The 26,003-nt window shown below is 39.6% G+C and overlaps 1 protein-coding gene across 8 annotated transcripts in view; it reads left to right on the forward strand.

Annotated features, from left to right (window-relative positions):
• Positions 1-5,945: 5,945 nt before the first annotated feature.
• PCGF3 (polycomb group ring finger 3) overlaps positions 5,946-26,003 on the forward strand; it is a 56,835-nt gene continuing 36,777 nt past the window's right edge. For 3 of the 8 annotated variants that reach the window (XM_074532225.1, XM_074532226.1, XM_014266500.3), the window contains exons 1-2: positions 5,946-6,243; positions 11,963-12,000. The gene's annotated coding sequence lies outside the window, so the exon portion shown is untranslated. Of the gene's footprint in view, positions 6,244-6,520; positions 6,834-11,962; positions 12,001-26,003 lie in introns of those variants that run through there. The other 5 variants (XM_074532228.1, XM_074532227.1, XM_014266502.3 and 2 more) reach the window with 3 other exon arrangements.

Below are 26,003 nucleotides of genomic sequence, written 5' to 3' on the forward strand. Positions count from 1 at the left end.
ATTAATCTGTTGTAATACCATTGTGAAAAATGCTACAGAGAAGCCTCACAAAGAATTGGAAAGCTTAGGAGGGAAAGTCTAAGGATGCTCAGGACAGGTTTTAAAAGGAGATTGTTAAAAGCCTCAAAAATCCCCATGCCGTGCTGAAGATCACAACATGTGCTAATGTGTCTTCCTATGGAAGAAAGTATTTGCACTTCAGCACAAAAGACAATAGGTGATATGGGTCAGGATCAGCCAGGATACCAGTGGTTTTCTTGGCCAGTCCTGGCTCATGTTCAGCCAGCTGTCAACCAGCACCTCTAGGTCCTTTTCTAACAGGCAGTTTTCCAGCCATTCTTCCTTAAGCCTGTGGCACTGCATGGGGTTGTTGTAACCCAAGGACAGGACCCAGCACTTCATTTTGTCAAGCCTTATACAGCTGGCCTCAGCCTATCAATCCAACCTGCCCAGATCCTTCTGCAGAGCCTTCCTGCCCTGCAGCAGATCAACACTTCTGCCCAAGGAGACATCTATCTATCTGCAGGCTGACTGAAGGGACACTTACTCCCTTGTCCAAATCATTGATAAAGATGTTAAACAAGAGTCACCCCAATAGTGAGCCTAGGGGAAAAGTGCTTGCAACCAGCTGCCAGCTGGATGTAACTCCATTTGTCACCACTCTCATGGTCCAGCTCTTCAGCTAGATATTTAACCAGCCAAGAGTGCACCAATCCAAGCCATGAACAGCCAGTTTCTCCAGGAGAAAGCTGTGGAAAATGGTGTCAAAGGCTTTGCCAAAGTTCACAGAGACAACATCCACCGCCTCCCTCATCCACTAAGTGGGTCATCCTGTTATAGAAGGAGATCAGGTTGGTCAGCCAGGGCCTGCCTTCCCTAAACCTCTGCTGGCTGGGCCTGATCCCCTGGGTGTCCTGTATGTGCTGCATAATGGCCCTCAATGTGATTTGTTCCATTTGTTCCCCTGGCACCAGTGTCAGACTGACAGGCCTGCAGTTCCCTGGATTGTCTCTCCAGCCCTTCCTGGCAGTGGGTGTCTGGACTAACTTCTGGTCACCTGGGACCTTCCTCTTTAGCCACACCTGCTGGCAAATAATTGAAAATGACTCAGTGACTCCACCGGCTCCCTCAAATAATTGATGGTACCTTGGGTGATACCATCTGGTCCCATGGACTTGTGCTTGTCTGAGTGGTAAATCATCACATCCTGGATTCTCAGGAAGAAATTATTTTTGTCCCTTTTTCTAAATGTTCCTTTCTCCTGAAGCCTGCTCCTCTTTACAAACTTTACTTCTGGCTTACCAGCTCAGCTTTTAATTTGGTATAGGTTGCATGGAAGTGTGTCTGCAATTAAATTGCTGGATTTAAGTATTGATCTTTGTGGTTTGTATTTGTGTAGTCGATCAAAAGACTGACAAGTGTTCTTGTCAGTGTTCAATGTGGCAAACTAGAGCCAAACTAAAACTGATGGTCATGAAGAAGTCAGGAAGGTAAGCACCAGTCAGGAAAAAAACTTTCTCCTCAGTTTCAGTGCAATATCTATAGGTGACAGTCACAGGGACCACACATTGCCTTGCACAATGCAGTAGACTGCTGATAACTTTCCTCTTACTGGAGCAAGCTCCAGGTTCTGAGAACAGAATATCCAAGATGAAGAACTCCTGGGACCTGAGAAAGAGTTTCTGTTTTGCTTCTCCCTGCTGCCCCCTGCCCTCAGAATAAATTTCATAATTTAAAAGTATGTATATTGGTAAAGCTTTTGTGTTTAAAACCCAGATCATTGAAGGGATCTAAGCTGTGTTTATGTAAGGACTAGTTGCAAAAAATTCTTATTTCTTGAGTCACTAAATCCCTCACTACTTCTACTTTTCTATCTAATGCTCATCTTTGAAACATTAAGAGGTTTTCTGGTGAGGAGGACTTCATAACCAGAAGTTTCTAATTGCTAGCTAACAGTTACATGCTCTGGCAAGAGCATTAATCTTTCACTTACCAGAGGAAATATTTGTAAGACTAGAGATACTTAAACGTCTGGTATTTGCTTTTTCCTCTTTTACAAATGATTGCTGAATCAGTTTGTCTCATACAGTTCAGTGGATTTGACTAGGGAATGAACTTGATTTATTTGAAATTGAGACCAGAGAGAAAATGAAGGATTTTTTTTCCATGGGAAATGGAGGACCCTGAAAGGCAAGTAACAGTGACGATTGAACAGCTCAAGTGGGTTGGAATGATTGAGGGTATAGTTAAATATTTATCACTTGGGTTTAAACCTCTCTGAATTTTATAGTATCCTTAATTCATAAAAAACAATTATACAGATCAGTTTAGGAATAAAACTGTTTAGCTAGAGACTCAGAAAATGCTTTATCAATTCTTTAGCAAGGACAACAGGGAGAAAGATATCAACTCACCAAACCCAAAATATTAAAGGTTATTGAAAGAAACAGGAATTTCCTACTATTCTATAGATGCAGGAGTTTGCATAACAGTTATGGTGTTAAAAACTTATGGTTATTATGCTTATGCTCAGGTAAAATCTATAACAAAATGCTGAACAATATTTCAGAATGTCAGAATTTGGGAAGCAGTGAACCTCCAAATAGTCTCTTGCCAAGACAGTTAGCTGGTTGATTGGCCTGTCACCTATGCAGCTGTGTCTGTAGGGGGTGATAGCTCACAGCTCCTCCTGTGAAGGACCTCCAGGTCTTTATTTTTAGATCAGAGGATTAATAGACCACATCTCTGAAGCCAGAATATTGCTGTAGTGAAATTGATATTCAAATGACTGTCTTCCAGTGGTTCCTGGGCAACAGTGAAGTTATCATTCAGTCCTTAGGATGACCATGCAGGATCTATAATGTAAGATGGCAGTGCTTGGTCTGGGGATAACTAAAGAAGCGACACAGCTGCACTACCTTATCCTCCTTTGTGCAGGGATCTTGAGTGATCTCCAAATGCCCCTTCCAACCTCACACATTCTGTGTGTGTGTTCTGATAATGCCTATATCTTACAGACTGGCCCATTAGAATATGGTGCTTAAATTTTGTGCCTGGTGCATATGTGTATAAGAAATAAGCTGGTCAATGCCTGAGCTCTTTGGTTTTAGGCTGCAAGATGTTTGAGTCCAGCCCTGAGATCTTTAATTTCTCCATGATTCTCAGGGACCAAAGTGAGGCTGTAGTTCTCTAAATTATCTTTCTTACTGTTTTCAAAGACAGGTGAAATAATTACTGTTCTCCAGTACTGGGGGACTTGCCTGGTCACCATGATCTCAAAAAGGTGATAGTTGGGGAGTAGCCTTGCAATGGCATCAACAGACTCTCTCAGCACTCGCAAACAGTCTCATTCACAGACCTACAGAATTGATGTAGCTCTTGTGCTCTGAGAAACCACTGGATATTAGTTCTCAATATTTCTCTTCCTAGACACTTTATCATAGTAAGTCTTAAATTAGAGTAATTCTGTCCTTTATTTTCCTACTTCGTGCTTTATTAATTTTATTTGCTACTTTTCTTCTTTGCTTATGAAAATGTGTTGCTTTCTTGGGTTTCTAGTAATTTCTTTGTTTATACCATTAACATTCTCATGCTGACCAGTTCCTTTTCACTGTTAGAAGACCTAAAGAAAATAAAAAAATACCTTCTTTTACCTGAGATGTCTGGGGTGCTTTTTTGTCAAGAAGTTCTCAGATTCTGTTCCATGAATTGTTTTAGTGAGGAAATACATGTTTCGGGAAGGTAGAGATTCAATTTACCCATGCTCACATCATGCTCTTATTTGGGTGAAAATTGTGAAGACTAATGCATGTAAAGCGAACTTCAAGATTCTTTTAAATGCAGTTTCTAGTTCTCCTCAAGTCACTCAGAAATTCAGTAGTTTGACCACAGCTCACTGACTGCAATGCAAACAAAAAGTTTCACTTCTCTTCTAATATCCAGTGTTGTAGTTCAGAAAAGGCACTCTAATTGTGATATTAGATGTTTTTGTCATTGGCAAAGCTTATATTGCAGAGACACCACTTATGTCTAACACACACTTTAATGGTACTGCCGAAGGCATTAGCACTGATGTTGAGTGATGAGGTTGTGAAGAGAGCAAACCACTGCTTGTGCTCTGAGGGTCACAAATCTTGTCACAGTGGGTATATTACCGTAAATTGTTGTAGTAGACATGGTCGTATCATCTTGATTAAGGTGCCATCTTCTAAAAAATTCTATAGCAAGAGAAAGTCAACACCTATACACCATGGCCTTAATGGTTTTCCCAATTGGTAGTGTTTGGTCTGGAAACACTAGGAAAAAACAAGACAACCCAACAAGAAAAGCAGGCATACAGTTTATCATTTCCTGCACATACTTATAGTTTGTTACTTTTTCTTCTGGATACTTGAACCCCAGTTCCAGGGGTCAGGTAGGAAGCCCCATTATTTTCTACAACACACAACAAAGTAATTTGTGGTTAAACTGGAAACAGAATTTATATTTCAGATAGACAAGATGCACTCATGTAACTACATAACCCCTGAACTGAAACAAAGCAAATCTAAAATGCTGACATATTTTCCATTAACTCAGACTTAGCATCTGGAAAACATAGCTTCCAGAGCCAAGCACAGCCCCTGTCTTGGCGCACAATAAAAGCTCAGTAGTTTGTAGAACATGGAGGGCTTGTGCCATATCAGATAGCCCATTTCCAATGGCATTTTTAGACAAGGTGGAAGATTGTCTCATGGCTCATTCTTTGTTGGAAAGGAAGAAAGGAAAGAGGGAAATATGCAGGTATTTTAAAGGATCACATTCAAAATATGTGCATATTTGAGAAGGTGAAGATTGGTTTGGTGTCTTTAGTCTTTGGACAGGTGAATTTTTAAGTACTTGCCTTTGCAAGTTAAACGTTCAGCTGTTTGGTACAAACTTGAACTTGGCATGGGCTTCCCAAGCTTTGTGCATGCTCTTTGACCTATGAATTCACACCTTCAGGAAGACAGGATCTTGTCATTTTATCAGTCAGGAGTGTTTTGAGCCACCTACGCTTTGATACAGTGTGTCTTGTGACCAGCACTCTTATTAAAATTTCTCCTTTCACCGAGCTCCTACTGAAGTTTCCACTCTGATCAGTTGGAAAGACACCTGTGCGCTTTTGAGGAAAACCTTTCAGTGAGAAGAGGTGGCTTGGAGCAACGCACAGGTTGCATCCTGCCTACAAGCCAACCACCTTTGCTGATGTCACCTGCTGCTCACAAGTTGCATGGATTTTTCAAGGCTGGGCACACAGCCTCTACTGCTACCCCTACTCTCTGCTGGTGTGGCCTCACCTTGAGTGTTATGTTCAGTTCCAGCACCTCAATGTAAGAAAAGTATCAAGCCATTAATATCCAAAGGAGGGCAGTGAAGACAGCTTTGAGGGGAAGCCATTCCAGCAGTGGCTGAGGTCAGTTGGTCTGTTCAGCCTGGAGGAGACTGAGGGGGCACTGGAGTTTCCAACATCCTCACCAGGGGAGACACATGGGCAGGCACTGATTTCGCCTCTGTGGTGACCAGTGACAGGACCGGAGGGAAAGGACTGAAGTTTCGTCAGCAGTGCTTTAGGCTAGGTATCAGGAAAAGGTTCTTCACCCAGAGGGTGGTTGGGCATTGGAACAGGTCCCCCAGGGAAGTGGTCACAGCACCAACCCTGACAGAGCTCAAGAAGCCTTTGGACAATGCTCTCAGGCACATGGTGTGATTCTGTGATTCTCAGGGGTGTCCTCTGCAAGGATGAGAGAGTTGGACTCGATGATCCTGATGGCTCCTTTCCAACCCAGCGTACTGTGCGGTTCTGCGACCGGGACATGGCTCGGGCCCAGGCCTGTCGGGGGCTCCGGACCCCCTTTCGCCGGCCCCGCTGCCCGGGGGAGGGAAGGAGGGGGCGGCCGGCGCCGTGCCCGGGTGAGCGCCCCGCGCGCATGCGCCGCAAGCGCGGCGCCCCCGCTCGGCTCTGCTCGGGCCGCACTCGGCTATTTCCGCCTCTTTGTTTTAAACTCCGGGCCGAGCCCTTTAAATCCCCCGCTTTTCTTTTTAAAATTTTCTTGGGAAAGGGAAGAGGGGCCGGTGCTTCCCTCCGCCTCGCGTTTCCGACTCCTGTGCTCTCTGCCCTGCGGTGGCGCTCGGAGAAGGACGGGCCGGGGAGCGGAGGGTCGGCGGCGGCGGGGGGAGCCCCCGCTGTAGCCCCGAGCGGCGGCCGCGCCCCCCCCCGGTCAGGTCAGTGCGGGGCCGGGGCGGGCGTGGGGGTCCCGGCCTTGCCCCGCCGAGGGGCTGAGGGGCAGCCGAGGGGCTCGGGGGCGGGGCGGGCCCGGCGCCCCCCCGCCCGCCTGCGGGGTATTTGCGGTGTGGGCTGCGGGGTGAGGAGGGGGTGCGGGCCGAGCGTCTTCTCCGCCCCGACGGCTTAGGGGGCTGCGGAGGAGCGGGCTGGGGCTGGGGGGGCCGCGCTGGAACTTTCGGGGCGGGCGTGGGGTGGTCGCAGGCGGGGTGGGGCGTTTTGTGGGGTTCCTCTCCCGAAACTGTCAGGGAGTCTCCGTGGGCCAGGGGAGCGACTGTCCCTGTCCTGCCGCGTGTGCCCATCGCGGGGGAACGAGGCTCTCGGTGCTGGGGGAAAGGCAACCCGCACACCCCCCGCCCCACCCGTTCCTGCCCGCGGGAGGAGTTGCGGTTCTGTGGAGGGGCCTGGGCAGGGAACAGAATTCTACGGCTTGGGGAGAAGGGGTCTCTGAGTGGAGGGGTGAAGATGGCGTTTTCAGTAAGGTGGAGATAGAGGGGACACGTCCCTTGGGTGTGCGACTTCAGCCGTTCAGGTATGTGGCTCCAGTGTTGTGTATCTATGATATGAAGTTGTGAGAAATAGGAAATGAATTGGTACTCGTAGGTAAAGTACAGGGGCTTGTTTTGCAGTCTATAGTATGTAGTCTGTTTTATAGTCTAGAAACAAATACTCATGTGTGCGCACACGCACACGTATATACATGTGTATGTGTTCAGTATTAAGAAATTTGGAAAGTTTTCTAAACCACTGAGTTCTAGTAACTTGTGGTGTCACATTTGGCCTTTTAAGTTGGTCACTTCTATCCTCAGAGTGTTGGGTGTTACTTCAGTGTCCTGTGTGGAAAGTTTTGCATGTCCCAAAGTTTATAAGGTTCAAAGAGGTTTGATTATTGAGGGTTATCAAGTGCTTGGATGTTCTTTTGCTGCTTCACATATTTGCAATTTCTCCTTTTTTTCTTTCTTTCTTTTTTTTTTGCTTACAAAACTGTGCAGGCTTTCTGTCAGATCAGTTTAGGCTCTTCCTGCTTTCTGTATAAAATGCATGCCTCTGAAAAACCAGTTCAAGAAATTCTGGTTTATTACCCCTACATCCTCTGGAATGTTCTGAAAATATTTTCTTTGGTGTTTTTCAAAGTAATACTGTGTATTTTCTTCCAGAGTATCACAGAAGAATTAAGTCCATGGATGAAAAGCTTTGAATTTAAAAAGAAAAAGTTGAGATGAGCCTTTATATTTAAGGAGCATCCCATGTATTTGTCCTCCATTATAGATTGTTTTTGTTTATACAGAATGAACAATTAAGCATGTGGTAGCTGTGTTGTTAGGAGTCATTTTAGTTCTAGGTACTGTGCTGTTAAAAGATTATTATTAGTTATTTTGGGGTAGGATACTTGTCAAGTTTTCTATTCATTCTTTTAGTAGCAGATCAGATTAGAATCTCAACTGTGGTACTCATCATGTGTCTCATAAAGGTGCTCTGAAATTCATTAAATTCTTTTGCGACAAGGGGAATAGAAACAGAAACTTTGTACACTTTCAGTAGCATTACTATTTCTTTTGAAGCTGTACTTGTAGACAGCTTATAATATGTTTAAGGGAATACAGAAGCTGTGCAGAACCCAAGATATGTGGTGGAAGCACATAGGATGCATTAGAAGAGGGTCATACGACTTTCTACAGAAAGCTTGGAAATATAACATTTCATAAACCAGTTCTGAAGGAAAATTTATTAGATTTCTTTCTGTGGGCTCATGTGGCTGATTTGATCTTGTTACTCTGCTGTCACTGTTGGAAATCAAGACTGAACACTTGTAAATGTTACAATAAAGTAGACTAAGAGTTTGTAATTATCCTAGCCTAATAGTAATGCCAAGAATGGCAGAAATTAATTGCCATGGTATGAAAGATTTCTGCTAGTAAGAGGTTGTAAAGTACAGCTTTTAGTTGCTGCAGCTGTCCTGGTCTTACATCTCCTGTCCACTTACATGATTTAGAGGAGGTCATCTCAAAGCTTTATATTTGAGGTACAGGTAAGTTTTCTTGTCGAGAGCCATTCTACGCTTACTTTAATAGCTTTCATTTCTTTTTTTCCCATATGGCCATTCAATACAGGTAGTGTGGCCTTTTTAACTTTTATCATGTAATGAACTCCCAGGACTGAGATAATTCTGGATAAAATTCCTGAACTCTTTGGGTGACACCGTGAGAAGAAGTTGAAGCATTTCCATTGAAACTCTTAAGTGGAGCTACTAAGCTCTGAGCTGCAAAGTGGCTGTGGACATGATGTTTTGAAAAGCATGCATGTTGATAGCCTTTCACTCTACAACTACTGTTCTAAATTACAATACTGGCTTACAAGAAAGTACAAGGACATCTTGTATTTTATACAATAAATATTTTCTCTACTTCTTGCTTTGGAGCTGTTGTTGTTTGGTACATGTATGTAGTAAGTCAGTAGTTACTAAGTGGGAATTTGTTTTGATAGTAGCATTTAGAGATGCAGTTGATTTAAGACTGTCAGCATTCCTGAGAGGCTATTAATCTGAACCCTGGTCTCTTTTTGTCAGTGCTACTAAAGATGTTCAGTGATTTTTAAACTCTGATTTGCTGGGTTAGGTTTGCTGTTATATTTAAAGGAAATGGGGAGGAAAACCTTCTCAGGGCAGTTTGACAGCAGTAGGTTAGAAGCCAGGCAGAAGGTGCCCATGTCTTCTAGCTTACACAAGACTTATTTGGAAGCTCTGTCTGGAAGTAGTTTTGCGTCACTTACACCACCCTTCTTAAAATACAAGCTTGCTGTATTAGACTGCTAGTTTAGGTGGTATGTGAAAGTCTTGCAAGCAGTACAAGAGAAAAAAGAATCAGGTTATTCTGTGTTAAAAGCAATCTTACCTATTGTGATATGTAACACATTTTCATTGCTAACTGAAGAAACACTATAAATAGTGGTTTGTTCTATAATTGCTCTGAGGAGCCTAGAGAAAACTTGCTGCTTTTATTGAAATTCATACTGTCATAGCCTGTTTGGGTTGGAAGGGACCTTAAACGTAATTTTGTTCCAGCTTCTCTACTGTGGACAGGGACACCTCCCACTAGACCCAGTACTCCGGGCAGCATCCAAATTGGCCTTGAACACTTCTAGGGATGGAGCATTCACAGCTTCTCTGGGCAACCTCTTTTCAGTGCCTCACCACCCTTACAGCAAAGAGTTTCCTTGCAGTCTAAACCTCCTGTCTTTCACTTTGAAGCCATTCCACCTTGTCCTGTCAGTAAATGCTCTTGTAAAAAGTCCTTGTCTTTTCTTGTAGACTCCCTTCAAGTACTGGAAGGCTGCTGTTAGGTCACCCTAAAGCTTTCTCTTTTCCAGGCTGAGAAACCCCAGTTTGCTCAGCCTTTCCTTGCTGCTCTAACCCTGTGATCGTCTCGATGGCCTTCTCTGGACTCGCTGCAGCAGGTCCATTTCCGTCCTGTGCTGCGAGCCCAGAGCTGGATGCAGGGTTAGGGTTAGACCCATGTGCGGTCTCACCAGAGCAGAGCAGCAGAATCTGCTCCCTGGCCCTGCTGGCCACCACGAGCAGCCCAAGTCCTTCTCCCCCGGGCGGCCCTCTGTCTGGTTATCTGCCAGCTTGATTGCCTCACCAAGGCTTCCAGGTCTGGACGCAGCTCTGAGCTCTTGCTCAGGAGTCCCTGACCTTGGGAACCCCCCTGAACATCTTGATCCAGTGCTCACCCTCACACTTATCTCAGTCATTGCTGGTGGTGCTGCCTCATTGTCTGACTGAAAATTAGCTTTTCTCAAGTCAATTTTACTGAATAAGTGCATCTGTACTTAAATCAACAGAATATTAAATTGAAATGCTCAGTGTGGTGAGAACTAATTGGACTGAAAACCTTATGTGCTACTGTAGTTTGACTGAAATTTGTAGAGACCTGAAGTTTTCCAATCATACTTAAGAGCCAGCATTGTAGGAACAAATAAACCAGCAGTGAGTTCTTCAATGACATTATTTTCTTTCCACGCCTGCCTTTTATCTCTTCAATCAGAAACAATACTTTAGACTTGGAACTTCACACTATATGTAGGAACTCTAGGGTCTCTTTATTCCTTTGACAAACACAACATATACTTTCCAAAAATAGGGGGTGGTACAGATCATTAAAAGTAGGGGGAATGACAAACTCTGGTGGGCTCAAGTTACTTGTTCTTTGTGCCAGAAAATGAGTGTTCTCACAGTTATGACTGCCTCTTTCAAATCACAATTATAAGTTGATGGAGCCAGTGGGGAAATTGTTGAGGAGGTGGGGGTGAGAAAGTAAATCAAGCTGGAGTAAATCAAGCTATGTATGGTAGCATTATGATAGTGCAGGGATTGTAAGGAAGAAATATGAAAGAGTGATAATCGGGGTTTTTTTTAGTTTTGTTGCTAATAGAAGAACTTAAACTAGCTCTGACACTATTTTTCATCTTTGCAAAGTGGTATGGAGAAGACTTACTCTCCCTGCAGATGTCTATATCAGATGATCTTAAGAGATAACTATTTTGTATTCTGAATTTTTAACTGACAGTAACTTAGAACTTTGTCTACATTAAAAAGGTTTGTGTTCTGTCAGCAGTAAGGATCCTCCTTGTTTGATACTGAGACTGTCCTTATTGCTGGAAACTGTTGATTTATGAATAGCATTACGTTAATTTTGATTTAAGACAGAAAGCATTCTGTGTATGTTTGGTGTCAATGAGAAAATGCTGTGCAGTAATTAGGAGAGGAAAAGTTAATTTTTTAGGTTCATGGAATGAGTTTGTTATTTGCCAACTTGCAAATCACTGTTTTGTCAAGACTTTTCCCTTAAGAACTTTTTTGAACTCTACATAACGAGACAGCATACAATGCCTTCTCTAGTTGATTATTATCCAGTAACATCACAATTATTATATATAATGCAATTTTTGTTTGAATTATGATTATATTATACCAGTACAGGTCATCTTTGTTATTCTTTTACAATATGCATGTAAACATTACAGTTTTTGTAATCATGAATGTCATTTTTTCATGCAGATGTGTCAGTGCAGTGTTTGATGAATTTTCAGGGAATGTGTTATGCTTTATAATGTTTTCTGGTTTGTCGCTTGAAAGAAGAAGCTGAAAGATACAGTACAGCTGGCTAAGTTAGAAATTTTTTATTTATGAATAATTGTATGTGACACTTACTGTTGTATTTGGACTATTGAGTATAGACACTGGCATAATAAAGGCCATGGATCAGTTGATTACTTAATTAAAGGACATTGCCAAATTTATTTTAACTGACTAGACAAATGTTTTTACAATAAAAAATTATTTGTTTTACTGTGCAATGGCAATCAGTAGAAGAGATCTCAGGAACAGGATTTTTTTTTTGTTTTGTTTTGTTTGTTTTTTCAACAACTTATCCATACAAAGTACCATCTTTTGTTCCATCAGTGACTTTTCCCAAAATTTGTTGGAACATGGAGACATTTAGAAGCTTAAGCTTTGTCTTGGCACTAACATCAAGGTGGTCTGGGATCCTAACTCCAGCATTTCAAGTGATTGTATTTCCTACCTTTTTGTTGTGATAATAACTGGATTTTCTTTTATTTACTTTTTTCCCCCTAATATATAAATTAATTTCTGGACACAAGGACTCAGATATTGATATCAGGATTCAAAATAGGAAGAGGTAAGGAAATTTTTTATGTGCTTTGTAAGTACCTAATCGTGCATGCTGCTAAAAGTGTATATATGCCCCTGTTCCTACATCCAAGTATTTACAGTTTAGAATGCAACTTCTGTTAAATCTATATCTGTTAAAGATACTTCTAATAGTATTTCATTGCTTCAAGAAAGTGCTAACACGCTGTATTCAAACCCATCTTCCTAATGCTTGGAAAGATTTTCTTTCCATCTTAGTCCTTTTCTCTGAGCTCTGAACCCCACACCAGTGTACAGTGTTTGCCTGGTTGCTTCTGTCTGTACTCAGGGGAGCCCCTAAGTACAGGGGCTGTTTGCTGTCTGTTTTTGAAGCTTTACCAAACCTTTTTTAGGAAAAAGCAAGCATAACTTGTTAAATGCTCGCTTAAAATGTCTTACCCGTATGTGCACATTGTTCTTACCACGTGCAAAAGACTACACTTGTGGAAAAGTTCCATGGTGCGGAAAGTGTAGTAAAAATTACATTCTTGTGTGAAATCTGTGGCCTTAGAGAAAAATGTTTACCTTTTTTAGTAACATTTGCATGGATCTATGTAATTTGTTGAATGAAGTAAGTAATTAAACTATGTTTTCCTGTAGCACTTGCCTTAAACTAATTGTGAAGTAGACTTCCATCTTAAATCAATTTATGCTTTAAGATCATGCTTTTTTCTTGAGGTGCCATAAGATGATGATTACTTCACAGATATTTAGTTTGAATATTGGTAAAATAAAGTTCTCTGATTTATGCTTGTTCTCAGATAAATTGCAGATGGACAGTATTTTTCTATTTTCCTTTGAAAAATCCACATAGGCCTTTTCTGTGACTGAAATTACTGCTTTTTCATATCATGTATTCTTGTTAATAGTAGTGTTAGACTTGGTAGTATCAAAGTAATTTATTTTCATATCAGTTTATTAATTTTCTGTTTCTAGTCTTGTACTTCTCTGTCTAGATTGGCTAGAATGAAGTAGAAATCCCTCCCAAGATCAAGCTATTCTGCAACAATTTCAGAAGACTTGTATTTATATTGGTAAAATACTTCATTTGACATTTTTTGACCATTGGCCATAGGAAAAGTAGCCTAGTATTGTAAATGGCACCACACCACTCCAGGTGGAGCAGTTTTCTTCTCTTCACTTTCTTGCTTGTGAGATTCTTTCAAGTTTTTTAAAAAGTCACCAGAACTGATCTATGTGGTATTAAGTGAATCTTGGCACTTCAAGGTTTCATTTTACTGTCTAAGAAATACATAGGTGTAAAAAGTACTTGTTTCAGTTGCAGTAACTTTTAATGTAACATTTTAGGGATAACCATAGATAGTGCCATTGGAAATTGTTTATCTAAATATGTTTTCTCTAATCTGTAGCAGTTATTCAAATTATGTAAAGTTATTTTATCCAGACAACAATAGCTCTTGAGTTGTGTGGTTATGATTTTATCACTCAAAATGACTTGAATTTGGACAAAGTTTTGCAGATACAGGGAGGATAATATTTTGTTTTGTTTCCCATTGATTTTGTTCTTTCTTTTTTTTTGGACAAAGATGTATTTTACCCTGGCCTTTTTCCTAATTTACTGAATTTATCAATGCTATGGGTTGAAAATAATTGTAGGAGTACTTATTTATATAAGCTATTCTGTGATCAAATATGTAAATCGATTATGGTCTTCTTTTGCTGTTTCCCTTAGGGAAGAGAAAGTACATCCTGTCCCCATTCTTCAGTTCCACTCTCCATCACTCCACCAAATGGGTCAAATTACTTTCATAGTGGAACTTGATGTACATTTCCAAAGCCCATGCTCTGTCAGAGCATTTGTTCTCCAGTCACAAGCATCAGTTGCCAATGAATTGAATTTCTGGAGATGTTTGGAAAGTGTCTTAAGGGTTTTTTTTTTTTCCCTTAATCTTTAGTATGGGAAATCCAGGGTATAAGTAAATGCAAAAAGTTTCTTGAGTCCTCTTCTGTAGCTTCCATTATTAGGCCTGATGATACCATAGATATATTCACTGTAAGAGTGAAGAGAAGGGAAAAATGAGCTGCTTTTGCTTCTCCCCCTGATTCCTTAGCCATGTATGGTTTCCCATAAGTAACCTGTTTTTCAACTTACTCATCCATTATCGCCATCTGCAGAGTTTGACAATTTTAGCAGTCAAATGGAAAAAAACCTCCAAATTCAGCTCTCTTCTCCCGACTTTAATCCAAAACCAAAGGAATGATTTTCAAAAATTTTTCCTCTGAAATTACATCTTTCTAGTATGAAGAGACCTATACATGGTAAATCCTGAGAAAAGAAAGTCTTGGAGATGCCCAGCATTTGCTTTGTGAAGATCGCTGGAGACACGGTCCTTTCTGAGCTTGTCAGCCAAACTTTTATTGGTGCATGCTTGTTGTGATGAATGTTGTGTTCTGAAGAATGGAGGGAGACAAGTGTCAATGTGGGTGTCATCTATTAAGAAACTATTACATTTTTAATAAAATTAGTAAGTTATTTTGGTTGTCTCTTATGGCATAGTTCAGTCACCAAAAGCAGGTCTTCATGAATTGCAGAGGACTAAATTCAAGCCTACAGATACTACTAGTAGGCTGCAGTAGTTAATAACTTGCAGTGGAAGATTTTATTTTCTTTTTACTGCATGTCATACATTCATCTAGCATTTGAAATTTAGGGGTGTATGAAAGAGATTTGGCTTTAAGAAATTCCTGAGGGTAGTTCAAAAGTATATCTAGAATGCAATTATTAAGATAAGTAGCAGAGATGATGTTTATTTATTTACTTATTCCTTGCATGGACTGTCAGGGTCTGTTTACGCTGAGCCTTTTCAGAGAATAGTTTATTTCTATAGTTTTTCAACAGTTTGTATCAATGGGCAGCTGAAAAGTTTTGGGTGGTAATGACTATCTGTTTGGATGGTAATTGGCATTCTGTAAGTTCAGTGATGTTTCTAATGATGGATACCTTTTTTATACAGACTAAGCAAAAGATAATTATAAAAAGCTGTAGCTCATCTATGACTTGCCAGTGCTTTCTTTGTATTTTGCTGCTTTCTGATATTAAACTGTGGCTTATAAAAATTTTCAGTATATCAGAAAATCATTATGACCATCTGAAATGCTGTCATGACTCTTCACAGCAAAAAAACATTTCCATTTTAGTAATTATTTTAGTCATTATTTGTCTGCTTTCATACTAGTTTTCCACATAGGTGTTTTTACTTCATTTCACCTGTCCGTTAGTGCTGTCTTTTTTACTTGAAATTGGCAAGAGGTAACTGGTTATTCGGTTTCTTTTTGGACATCTTTATTTTCACTAACAATTTCCCATTACCTATAAAAGTTGACATCAGTGTTTTGTTATAAGGGATTCTGAGAGTTTTGTGCAAAGATCTAAATGCAGAACATGTCTTCAACTCTTTTTTGGATTAAAACTAAACTATTCCAGAAACTGTAGAGTACCATTACCAGGACTGGATAAGGAAGAACAACCTAACTTTTGCACTGCTCAAGTATTATTTTCTATATTTCTGACTCCAGAGAGGCAGCCTTCTGTCTGGACAAATGACAAAAGGCAGGACTGGAAAGGGAAACTTGTACTACCTGGATTACGTGGATCTTTTGTTAGTGTTGCAGCAGGTGCTGAGGTGCTTTTAAGAGAAACTGGTAACTAACTGCTTACCTTCTCTGGGATTCAGTTAACCAGCTGGTATTTGGCAATTTAGCAAGTGTTTCCTTGGCTACTCTTTCCTGATTAAACTACAACTCTTAATGAACTAGGGGAAGGAAGTACAGACTGTCATTTTGGCAGATCTTAATAATGTATGCTGTTAAAACAGCACTTGAGAGTTAATGTCAGGGAGGTTGGTGGATGTACCTCTTCTTTCACCTGCCTTTTTCCCTGAAGTTTCTCCTTGCTCTTCTGCTATATGAAGCCTGTATTGCCATAAAGTTGCCTTCATCATTAATTTCTGGTAGTATCTGTTAAAATAAGCACCCGATCAATAAGAAGGTTTTGCTTTCAGGTGGTCATCTCCAGCAAGGGGAGTGGGCAGTTCCAATCAGCAGTTTCTAAAATTGCAGAAGTGAATGTGTCTAGGCTCTTGCACAAGTGAAACGAGCCTTGGGTGAGATTTTGTTGCCTTAGTAATTTAGACCTTTCTGCTCCTACATACTGCCAAGCAAATTTTCTCAATTTTAAATAAACCAGCAAATGTCACATCATGGCAGTGGTTAGGTCACTGCAAAGAATTCAGATGTAAGTGCTGAAGTCTCTAATGGTGTTATGGTTCACTGTGGGCAATGTTCTTCATTGACACTGACGGACAAAATAGTGATGGTGTAATGGTGTCACTCTGCTTTTTGGTCAGAGTTTGACAAAGTATCTGTTAATGACTTGATGCAATGTTTAGAATGATTGATATTCTATGTTTACTATCAGGTTTTCTTGAAATGTGATACATTATTCAGTTATGCAATGAAAAAAATTGTTACAGTAAAACTTTGGAAGTATTTTCTTTCTACAGCGTCTACAGTGAAATATAAAAACAAACCCAAAATCCACAAACCACTCAACAAACTGAAACAAAACCATCAAAAAACCTCAAACCAATACCCAGCAAAACAGAAAAAGTTTTGATAACTGTAGATATTTTTTTCTGTAAAGTATCATTTCATTGTGGAAGATAATGCATGTTTTCATAATGCTAGACATTTTACTTCTTCCCTTTGTTCCTACATGCATGCAAAACACCAGATCTAATGCTGAAATGAAAGAAGAAATGAAAATAGAATGTGAGTGCTTTAAAGGTATCATTCTTTCTACAAGTGTAAGTTTTCAAATGTTGTTGTCCTGCTGAGAACATTTTGAAATGGGAAGTGAAGTAATTCTTATTGCTGAAATCATTCCGACTTGGAAGTGTAGTAGTTGTTTTACATGAGCACACATAGCAGTGTAAAGAAATTTCAGAGATGCCTGGCTCATGTCTCTCTAATTATTTCATTAAACCTGCCGCAAGCATGAGCAGAATCTTTCCTTCACATAATGGGATCAATCCTGAGTACAAACATAGTAAGAAAAATTCAGAATACATGAAATGTGAGAGACATGGCTGATGAAATCTAGTTATGAATGTCTTTTGTGTTTTGGTAGAAGATACTATGTGCTGTCTGAATGGATACAGCACCTAATTGCTGAAAAATTGTAAATAAAGGTTAAAAAAACGCTCTTAGGACAGCTGGGTTAGTAGTTTAGAGCTGTTCTTTATGTTCCTATTTTGATTTAATATGGTAAAAGTGGTATGTTCGAAATAAGCTCCAATCTTAAAAGCTAGAGTTTTACTGTATTGGAAGGGTGGTTTCGTGCTTATTGGATATCCGAGTCTAGAGGTTTTTATGCCCTGTCTTAGTCCTCCTTTGTTGAAACTGTTGTTTTTCACTTTCCTTTTTATTACCTGTCAATGTGCCCATTTCTTTCCTAATTCCTCTTAGATACTCCCTCTTCTGCTGTAAGCCTACATGTTTTTGTCACTCTGTTTTAGCAGCCTTCCTTTTAGTCTGTTTATCTTGAGGGCTATTACTTGACTTCAGTATGCATTGGTACAAAGGGAGAAAAGGAGAGTTCTGCTAAGTTTGATTTGCCCAGGTTACTGTTTTCTCCCTGCCTTTGTAGGGGTGACAGGTAAGCACTTCGTTCATTCATTGCCCTTGATTCTGCGGAGGACAGATGGGCCTAAGGGGTTTTTGTGCAGCTGAGGAATAGTGTCTCACATTTTTTGGACAGTTCTGCTGCTCAGTTTCAGGCTGATGGAAATGGCATTGGACCTTCACTGCTGGCTATCTGCTGTCTTTCAAGGGAAGTTCATCACATGCTGTGAGTGGTACCTGAAAAAGACTTAACCATGAAAAACATACGTGCAGTATGAGGCCTGTGGGGTTGACACTGAAGAGGGGTCTGCTAGAATAGGAGGAGTGGATGCTTCTTCATGACACATGCAATCTCAATAATAAGTGATGATTTTTTCCTGGTATATTATTTTGCTTGCAGTGACTGACAAGTGTGGCTTTATCCCAACTGTTAATGGATTAATGTATCATTGAAATTATTTGTAGGTCTCCTTGTTAAAAATGGGAAGCTTTTAATAGTGTATTCTGGCATATATTTAACAAGGACAAATCTTCCAGTCTTTGTAAATAACTCATAAAAACCTCTTGTGGTTTAACTCCAGCCAGCAGCCAAGTAGATGCCTGTATTATCAGCACTGTTCAGCACATATCCAAGACATGGCCCCATACTAGCCACTCTAAAGAGAATTAGCTCTGCCCTATTCAAAACCAGCAGATTCCACCCCTTATTCCATGTTGTTTACATCATGCTCAGGTCCCACACTATTCCGTACAAGCTCATTAACCACCATTCCCTTACCCTCTCTTTGATAAAACACCCAGATGTCATTCCCATAGTCTGTGGACCACCCCTGCAAAATGTCCGTAATATATCCTTTGATTTTGTGTAGTCCATGACTTTGGGCTCCATCTGTTGTGGTAGTCACTGAGGACAGGAGAGGAGGTGTGTTGCATGCAATTAATTTAGTCCAATTACTGGGGACCAAAGCCAACTCAGATTGTGTCACTGCTGTGCTTGGACTTCTGGAAGGCTTCTCCTCCATTGGTTTGAGTAGTTCTTGTTATATTTGCTTCTGCAACATGCAATTCAGATAATGGATTGTAACAATTTAATGATACATCCATTATAATCTTCATGCCTGATCCTTTTGGGTTTATAGGTGTAATATTGCAGTGAAATCCTCTTCTTGTCCCCAGCCTTGCTGCAAGGGGTTTCCTGTTAAGGATCCACTGTAAGGATCCATCGTAGGCCTTCCTGGGGCAGCAGGGACACAGCCTGCCTTACCATGGTCTTCAGCCCAGGCTGCAAGGGACTCTCTGCTTCCCCTACTCCAGTGTGGGGCCCCACTAATGGGTAACATTGTCCAGCGTGTGTCCTTGCCATGGGTTGCAGTTGTCCATAAACTGATCCAGTGAGGGCCCCCTGTGGAGACGCAGGTCCTGCCAACAAACCTGCTTCAGCATGGGTTTCTTACAAGGTCACAGCCTTGTTAAGTCATCTGCCTGCTCTAGCAGGGGATTCTGTATGGGCTGCGTGGATCACTCCTCCACCATGGAGAACACATCCCAGTCTCTTTAGCTCATCTTCAGACCAAAGTTGAGCCTTTCAGCACAGTGGCACTATGCTGGCCATCTGCCAGTCGCGGTACATCAATGTGGTGTTACCAAGGTGTTCCAAGGCATAACTCAGGAAGGTGAGAAGCAGTGCAGCAGTACAGAAAGCAGTGAAAGCAAAAAGCAAGCTCTAGCAAGCACTGGGCTCTTAATACATATCAGGAAAGCAAGCCCCCAGGCAAGCACGGGAGGCTGCTGTTTATCAGCTGAACAGTACTAACAGCTATTCAGTCTAATACATCCCAATAGAATCTGTCCTTATCTTGAAGCCTTTGTGATGGTTTAAGGGTGTACTCTAAAAAAACTCATGAATTTAGGTAATGACAGTTTAACAGCGAAAGCAAAAGCTGTATGCAGAAGCAGAGGAAACAAGAAAACAAATTCACTACTACCCATGGGCAGTTGTTCAGCCATCTCCAGGAACAGGGCCCCATCACTTTTAACTGTCACTTGAGAAGACAAATACCATCATGCCAGATGTTTTCTGTGTTCCTCTTTCTTCCCCCACTTAATACACTAAGCATTTTAACAATTACATTTAAGAGAGGAAAAAAAGATGGAAAATGTTTTCAAAAACCAGAGTTTTAAGACTTCTGGTGAAGAATTGAGGGAATTAAATGCTAAAAAAAATGGAGGACTGAACAGCTGTGGATGGAAAGAAAAATAGCTTTTGTGCTCTATTGGTTAAATTCCTGCTGTAGTATTTAATATAAAGTAAATAATGTAAACAATTTGTTTGTTTCTCATTGCCAGATACGAGGATTGTGTCTGGAGTAAGAAAGCTGCTGCAGCAAGAGTTCAAAGGAGACTAAGTTTGTTGTATCATTGCTGCAGTTTATATCAGAAAGAGCAGAATGTCAGAATAATGGGGGAAGCATATGAACAGAGTGCATCTTAGAGTCCTCCCAGGCTTTCAGGAACAAAAGAACAATTTTGCAAGGCTTCTTTATTATTTGAATTATATGGTAGATCGATAGCTAATTTTATGTAATTTACTGTCTGTACATTTGAATCCACAAAGACTCCAGAATACCTGCTAACCACTTGCAGGTTATGGAGCAATTCTAGCAATGTTTTTTTGTTATTGTTGTAGCAGCACAGATGCAATTATTCGGCAGACCAATGAAGTTGAAAGCCTTAGTCACTTAATTTTTTAAACCAAAGGATATGTAGTTTCTCACGGCCTTTCAAATCTTTGGATTATTTAACCATCAAGTGCTACTATCTGGGCTTAATCTACATGGGAATGTGAAAAAGTGATTGTTGGTAAAATGTGTCTTCAGTTGAATTGTAGTACCCTCCTGCTTCTTACCAGCTGGTAGCTTCTGGCCTGTCACTACGTATTTCTGTTTTAACATCTCTTATTGGTCTGCCAGTGTACCTGGACCAATAAGTGGAGTCAGGTGACTGAAAACCAGAATTTTTAAGGACCTTTTAATAGATAGCTAGAGGAGTTGTCTTAGGACAAGTACATGAAGATTCTTCCTCTCTATTTCAGAAATAATTGATAGAGAAAATTGTTGTTTCTGATAGAGATCTGTGATGAAAGATAAAAAAATCCTAGTGCTCAGTTTATCATACAGTTACTTATTAGGGATATATGTTTTTCTTGTCTTTGTTAATAAGTGGTTGATTTCTGGGGTTATACATTTAATTTCTTATATAACTAGACATTTTTATTGTATAATTAGGATTTTTCAACAGTGGAAGTTAAAACATACATGTGTAAGTAGAGGAAGGCAAAGACCACCCAACCTTAAAGATTTTGAGGAGCTGATGGCACAGATCCATGAGGCTTCTTGCTTCTAAGGGGGAAAACCTTTCAAGCCCTGGTTTTCTTGTCTGGATGGAGTCAGAGCAATCAGTTCAAATGTACACCATCAGATTCAAATGGCAGCTGAAAGTAATTTGTTATTTTGAGTTGTCCATCTGTTCTGCAGAGGTCTTAATAATGAATGTAACAGTCTGTTTCAGCTGTGGTTAAGACCTTAAATTACTTCTCTGAAGTGCATGGATATTAAACATTCAAAAAGTGATGTGAAATCAGGTAGTAAAGTCTCACTGAAGATTTTTTTCTTCATGATATTCAGGATTGTTTTTGATCTCAGTTTTAATTACTGGAAGTCAAGGATCTTTTGGTCTGTGTGAAACAAAGTGCTTTTTTAATGACTTGTAGTTTACATCTCTATATTCTCAGCATGTAATATGCTGGAATATGTTCTTCCAGTGTATGACAAATGTCTCCATAACATTTTGTCAAGACTTGATCTGGGATAGCACTCGAGTAGTCTTTTCTTCAAAAGCCAGGAGGCCTTTAGCAATGGTTTTGATTTCTGATAATGTGCCAGATTTTATTTAGAGAAGGTCATAATGGTGTTCATTACAGAAAATCACTTCTGCAGTAATGCTTTGCTTTTATAATATTTTAAAACATTGGGAACTTTGGCACTCTAATTCTGCTTCCCAGTTTTATCCATGCTTGTAAATGGATGTTGATTGGAAATGACCTCAGCACAAAAAAGGAAATAGCAGAATGTAAAGAGTAATTTGAATGTAATTAAATCTGTGTTTCTTTGTCAGAAGTTGGAAAATGTTTAGTTCGATAAAATCTTGCCAGACAGATGTTTTTATTCAAGCTATCTTGCAGAGAATTTTATCTGTTGTTGCACAAATATTTTTCTCTGTCCTTGTATTTGTTACTTTGTTCTTAGGACTGTGTCAAGACCTTGTCGTGAGCATCTCATGGTCTAAACAATTAAGCATGTTTTAATTGAAAGAAGGGTCTGGAAAGCACCTAAATTAAGAGTTTTGAAGGAAGTGGTTTCACAGACTGAGGAGCCAAGGCAGTGGTGTTTTGCTGCCAAAAAAAATCAGTTTTCACCATGCAGTGTATCCTCTTTGCTTGAGCATTCTCAAGTTCTCCATTAACCTTCCTGTTAATAAGTGAATTTAGCAGTCCTCAGAAGACCGTCCATAGATTTGAGTCTTTCCCAAAGCATCTCTAAGCTTTGAAACAGCATTACCTGTCTGGAAGATACTGTCTTAATGTGACTCTCTTAGGAGGTGCTTTGACTGTACAGTGGTGAAAAATCTAAAGTCAGCTAATCAAGACAAGCTAGATGTCAATTAAGAAAACATGTTTTCTAATGTAAAGTGCCACAGAATTCTTGCAAGGAATTTTATGGACGATGTAATTTATAAAAGCTTTTCTAAGTAAAGGTTTAATCAACACAATTTTATTTAAATGTATACCTTACTAGTCTGTATAGGACTTTGTGTACATACAGGTATTGTACAATAAACCACAAATACAGTGATAAGTCCATTTGATTTTTAAAAAAATCTACCAAAATAAAAGCAAAGAATAACTGTGGTATTTTAGAACTTTGAGACTATTAAATCACTAGTTCTAGTTGGATTATATTACAAATGTTGAAGATTCTCTTAGGTTTACTATTACCAAATGAAACTGATGCAGTGTTTCCTCATTTTCCTGTTTATGTTGCAGCTGCCTAAATCTTAACAGAATGAAATGGAAATGGCTTACATTACCAAAACATGATTTCATATAGATGTATAAATACATTACTTGCCTTAGATATGTTACTTGCTGTTAGTGAAAGCAACTCTGTCAAAATGGTTTCTGTTGAGGGCAGGGTAGTGACTGGGCTGAAACACAAAGTGTTGGCCTGTGACAGTCAAATGAGTTTTAAAAACCATGCCCTCCCTATTAACAGATGAGTACAAAAGTTGTGAAGAATAATTCTTTATTCTATGACTCTTTATAGTCTGACACTATAGTTAAGTATGCATCCCTAATTTCTGTGATACTGAGTACAAGCACAACCAAAACAAGTACAAGACACCAAGTTTTAAAGGTATTTTGTTGTTTTCAAAACCTTTTTGTCTTGCCCTTACTTTCTCTCTGGTTTTGTGCTGCTGACTCCTGCTCTGCCCACTGCATTACTTGTCTCAGAGGTTAAAAGGAGTGAATGAATCAGAAGGCTGGAGCTGAAAATGAAAGAATCACATTTCCCTTAGCAGCTGGCACTGCAGGTACAACAAAACTTAAAAATTTTTGTGCTGATGCAGTGGAGCCACCTCATATGCTCTCAGTTTGGGTCTCCAGATACACTGCTGCTCATTGCAGATCTTCTGCCCAGACACTTTTCCTCCCGAAATACAGAAATTCAGTACTAGATCAAAAGCTTGTAAATCTGATCCCAGTAATTAGGGTCTCTTACTAATGCAGTTCAGTATCTTGCTTCTGAAATTTGGCTGGCTAGCCAGTTGCCTTCATCCTGCCTGATGAAGGAAATGTTGATGAGGAAAAAGCATGTTTAAATTATAGGAATTCACAATCATAAATATCCCTGTATTTTTCTGGTAGTATGCTTACTGCCATTTTAAATGCCATTCAAGAAAACCTTGAAGAATATAATCACCTTTTTATCCCCTTTATTGAGGCTTACAGTTTAGCTTTATGATTATATTAATACATAAGACCAATACAATTTAGGAATACTGACTGCGGCACGCTGTTTTTGAGATGACTTCTTGGAGACAAAATAGTGAACCACTATATAAACAAACAATACTCCAAACCCTAGTATCCTAATACACTTCAGTAAAATAATAGGAAAAAATATTAGCCAATCTGAAAGTACTCTGAGAATTGGATTTATCTTGTGTTTTTTACATTTTTGACTAGCTGTAGGAATACATGGTCTTTATAATTAATGTTTCCTTCTCTAGGATGAATGTTTTCTCCAGTAGTAAGCCCCCCCTCCCCTTTTTTTTTAAATCCTTTTTCTTTTGTAACAGCAGCAGTCTTTGGATTGGTTTCAATAAATTTTGAATATTGATTTTAAGATAAGATATCACTTTACGGTGAAATCTGTATTGTGACTTACAAGCTCAAGTAAAAGTACTGCAACTGTACTTATTGTAACTTTTTAAGTGAATACTGATACTGAAAAAAAACTGGAAGTACCTATACAAAATTCTCTTATAATGTATTACTTCGTGTTCATTATCATGTTTTATTTCTGATAAGAATGCCTGCCATCTGTTGCCACTTGAAAAGCTTCCTATTGATGGATTATGGGGATGCAATCTCTTCTATAATAGCACTTCCAGTGTCTTGGGTGGATGGAATACATATTTTTCCCTTGTCTGACTCTAAGAAATGTTGAGGCAGTGGAAAAAGTGGAGGAGGAAGGATATGGGGAATAATGCACTGGCGCTGACAGTAGTGATGGTAGGTGGGAAGCAATCAAGTAAGTAGGCCAGGATGTTGCATTTAGTGTGTATGTATGTACATGTTCCTTACTTCAGAAATCTGCCATTCTCTCTTATTTTTCACTCTCACTGCTCTTCTTCCTAAACAGAACCTTTCAAAATGCCAGCTCTGATTTAGTATTGGTGCTTTATGCATCTTAATATAAGACAATTTTTAATCATCATTGCTTGACACAAGGAAAACCTTAATCTTTAATTGCTTTGCACTGTGTTTGCTTTTGCCTTTAGAGCTGAAGGCAGCTAATGCCAAAATCTGTCTCCAGCTTCCTGTAGAGAGGCAGGGTGCTTGTTTCTCTGCTCTGTTGAATTCCCATTTGTACATTCTGAATGCAGTTTCATTTTCTTTCCTCATTATGTAGTCCTGCAGCAAAACTCTGTAGTGGGCTTCTGTAATAAAGATTTGGAGAAGTTACAGGTGGTCTTTATGGGAGGGGTTAAATAATGGTTGTGCTGCAAGTCAGAGTTGAGAGTATAACAACGTTTGCATTTGTTTTTCTGCAGCTGGCATACAGAGAAGAAAAAAACACTTTTATTTTTATTTTCCTGTGTTTGCTGTGACCTTGCTGTATCAAAGGCACTGTCTTAGAGAAACTATAAAGCCAGAAACTCTTGTCTGGATCATTTAGTTAACTTCACTCTCCCCCTGTCTTTAAGTAAACAGACAAGGTGCCTTATTACATTTCTACATTATCTGAAGTATAGAAGTATTACAGATATTTGGGAACATTTTTCTAAAGCCCACATAAATATAGCTCTTAAGATAGTTTGCGCATGTAGTTTCTTTCCAGTGTATATTTAATTTAAAAAACTGTTTCAGTTTTCTACTTATCTTGTAAGTAACAGTCATAATAGCCCTCTCAGATCAGGATGTGATAGGTGAATATAGGAAAGACAGAGATTTTTTTACTCACAGAGTGTTCTGATACTTGGTGGCGTTTCATGTCATTATTCCTTAATGTGTTCATCATTTCAAAAGATGCTTTACATAGTGGCTTGCAACATTGCATTTAAGGCAGACTGTAACTATTTAAGTTGGCCCATGATACATTCTGGATTATTCTCCATCTGATTATGGCTGCAGTAAATATTGTCAGTGTTTGAAGCCTGTGCTTTCACATGTTTGGATGGAAGGTACTGTCCATCTGTCCATGCTCAGTTTTTATACTGTTAAGTCTTGGCATCTATGACTTCAAATCTACAATGAGTCTAATGAAACTCAATATTTATTGAAAATAAAATATGAATCATAGTGCAGGGATTATGTATTTCTTCTTTGGAGTCTTATGTTATTGGTAGGTGAAGATGTAGATGTGTTTTTAAAGTAAACACCATGTATAATAATACTCTACTGTTGCCTTTTTTCTGACAAATAGGTATTTGTTGTCTTTGGTTGATTTTATTAGAGGAATAATGGTTACTTACTTATACTTACTTACTTACACCTTATATTAAAAT

Source organism: Zonotrichia albicollis, chromosome Z (assembly GCF_047830755.1).
Source record: "Zonotrichia albicollis isolate bZonAlb1 chromosome Z, bZonAlb1.hap1, whole genome shotgun sequence".
In the NCBI taxonomy this organism is placed as follows: domain Eukaryota; kingdom Metazoa; phylum Chordata; class Aves; order Passeriformes; family Passerellidae; genus Zonotrichia; species Zonotrichia albicollis.